Source organism: Salvelinus sp. IW2-2015, unplaced genomic scaffold, assembly GCF_002910315.2.
Source record: "Salvelinus sp. IW2-2015 unplaced genomic scaffold, ASM291031v2 Un_scaffold1093, whole genome shotgun sequence".
Classification (NCBI taxonomy): Eukaryota; Metazoa; Chordata; class Actinopteri; order Salmoniformes; family Salmonidae; genus Salvelinus; species Salvelinus sp. IW2-2015.
The window spans coordinates 126494-129933 of NW_019942724.1; positions in this window are offsets into that span (position 1 = coordinate 126494).

The window sequence follows — 3440 nt, forward strand, 5'->3', positions numbered from 1 at the left end:
GTCCTTCTAAATACACCTCTAGAAAGTAAATGTTCCCGGAGAATCCTTTAAGGGTTCTTCACATTGAAACTGTGGGGGAACCCCTATAAATTCTTCACATAACCCCTTTTAATGGAAACTCCAAGAACCTTGTGTGGGTTCATTTTTGGACTACCCCCCCTATTATATTAAATATGCATAACAATAAAACATAAATATATTAGTGTATCCGTTTTTATTATGATTTTAGTTGCAAAGCCAGAATAAAAACAAATACATTTGAGGTCAATTCCAGCAGAGCCTCAAGTCATGGATATTTCCTCTGGCGTGTTTGATGTTAATTTTGTTGATGTTCTCCGTACTCGTAGTCCATAGGGATTTTGCAGTACATGGTGGTCAAAAAGGTTTCCCTGTTATATTCATCAGAGGTGTAGGGAGGGTGATTATAAAGGTGTAGGGACGGTGATTATACGTGTAGGGAGGGTGATTATACAGGTGTAGGGAGGGTGATTATACAGGGTAGGGGAGGGTGATTAATACAGTGTAGGGAGGGTGATTTACAGGTGTAGGGAGGGTGATTATAAAAGGTGTAGGGAGGGTTATTATAAAGGTGTAGGGAGGGTGATTATACAGGTGTAGGGAGGGTGATTATACAAGTGTAGGGAGGGTGATTATAAGGTGTAGGGAGGGTGATTATACAGGTGTAGGGAGGTGGTTATACAGGTGTAGGGAGGGTGATTATAAAGGTGTAGGGAGGGTGATTATAACAGTGTAGGGAGGGTGAATTATAAAGGTGTAGGGAGGGGTGATTACACAGGTGTAGGGAGGGTGATAACAGGTGTAGGGAGGGTTGATTATACCAGGTGTAGGGAGGGGGATTATACAGGTGTAGGGAGGGTGATTATAAAGGTGTAGGGAGGGTGATTACACAGGTGTAGGGAGGGTGATTATACAGGTGTAGGGGAGGGTGATTATACAGGTGTAGGGAGGGGGATTATTACAGGTTGGGAGGGTGATTAATAAAGGTGTAGGGAGGGTGATTATACAGGTGTAGGGAGGGTGATTATACAGGTGTAGGGAGGGTGATTATACAGGTGTAGGGAGGGTTAATTATACAGGTGTAGGGAGGGGATTATAAAGGTGTAGGGAGGGGGGATTATACAGGTGTAGGGAGGGTTATTATACAGGTGTAGGGAGGGTGATTATACAGGTGTGTAGGGGGGGATTATACAGGTGTAGGGAGGGGGATTATAAAGGTGTAGGGAGGGGGATTATACAGGTGTAGGGAAGGTGATATACAGGTGTACGGGAGGGTGAATTATAACAGGTTAGGGAGGGTATTATACAGGTGTAGGGAGGGTGATTATACAGGTGTAGGGAGGGTGATTATACAGGTGTAGGAGGGTGATTATCGAGGTAGGGAGGGTGATTAATACAGGGTGTTAGGGGGGTGATTATACAGCTGTGAGAGGGTGATTATAACAGGTTTAGGGAGGGTTATTTACAGGTGAGGGAGGGATATAAAAGGGTAGGGAGGGGGATTATCACAGGTTTCGAGGAGGGTGATTATACAGGTGGTAGGGAGGGTGATTATACAGGTGTGGGAGGGGATTATACAGGTAGGGAGTAGGAGGGGGATTATACAGGTGTAGGGAGGGTTGATTATACAGGTGTAGGGAGGGTGATTATCCAGGTGTAACGGGAGGTGATTAATACAGGTGAGGGAGGCGATGTATGTAGGAGTAATTTACAGGTGTGGCGGAGGGTGAAATACGACAGTATTCATACCTGGTTTTTGTGGTAAATGTGAATGAAAAAACTGTTTTGATAATGGTTTCACACACAACCTTGCATATGTAGAGACCCTATGACGATATTAATTGAACGAGTTAAGAGAGGAGGATGGTAGATTGTGATCTGCCGAATCAACCTTTGTATAAACTCCTCGGTCGTATACTCCGCAGACACATGACACGAAAGTGAGCAGTTCAGGTCGTCGGACCCAATACAGCTTTCAACATATCTTATTATGCTAGTAATTCTGACCTCCTCTTTGTTGATTGATTCCAAGTTTGCACAATATGAACAGAATGTTATCATCATACAACATTATCAATTTTAAGATCGCTACAAGGGACAAACCTTACCTTAAACTGAGGAGATTTTAACCATTTTCAAGTTAAGTGCCTGCACCTGCTGTCCTGTCAAATTCAATGTAGTTTCCTCGATGACCCACCCACCAGCTAGGATTTTTCCTCGATTGACCCCCGCTAAGGAGTTTCCTCGATGATCCACCACCAGCTAAGGAGTTTTCCTCGATGAGCACACCCACATGCTAGGAGTTCTCGATGACCCAACAGCTAAGGAGTTTCCTCGCATGATCCCCCACCAGCTAATGAGTTTTCCTCGAGACCCACCCAACCAGCTAAGGAGTTTCCTCGTGCCACCCACATCAGCTAAGGATTTCCTCGATGACCCCACCCACCACGCTAAGGGAGTTTCCTTCGATGATCCCACCCACCAGCTAAGAAGTTTCCTCGATGACCCCACCCACATGCTAATGTAGTTTCCTCGATGACTCACCCACCAGCTTAAGAAGTTTCCTGATGAAACCACCCACCAGCTAAAGGAGTTTCCTCGATGACCCACCCACCACCTAAGAAGTTTCCTCGATTGAATCCACCCCACCAGCTTAAGGATTTTCCTCGTGACCCACCCACCAGCTAAGGAAGTTTCCTCGATGACCACCCACTCAGCTAAGGAGTTTTCCTCGAATCGACACACCCACCCAGCTAAGAAAGTTCCTCGATGACCCACCCACACAGCTTAAGAGTTTCCTCGAGACCCACCCACCAGCTAAGGAGTTTTCCTCGATGACCCACCCACATGCTAATGAGTTTCCTGCGATGACCAGCCATCACGCAGCTTAAGGAGTTTCCTCGATGACCACCCACCAGCTAAGGAGTTTCCCCCACCATCCTATCGGGGTTCCTGAAGAAGATCCTTTTTTGGGGCGGAATTTTTCGATGCCCAAGAACCTAAGGTCTCCAAAGTACTTTGAGGATCTTAAGAAGAACCTTGTAAACCCCTAAATTTTTTGTGTAGAAGAAGATAAATGCGATGTATTTAATTTCCCTGGACAAGGTCTTCTGAAAAAAACATTTGTTGAAAAGATTGAGGATTAAAAGCATTTTACCTCTTGACTAGGTGATCTACCACTCATCTACCAATCCACTCATCTACCATCCCATAATCTACCATCCACCATCTACCCATCCCACTAATCTACCAATCCCACTCATCTCCCAATCCACCTCATTAAACCAATCCAACTCATCTTACCAATCCCACCATCCCCAACCACTCATCTCCCCCAATCACACCAACTCATAACCCATCCCACTCACACAATCCCACTCATCTACCAATCACATCTACATCCATCAATCCCAATCCAATTA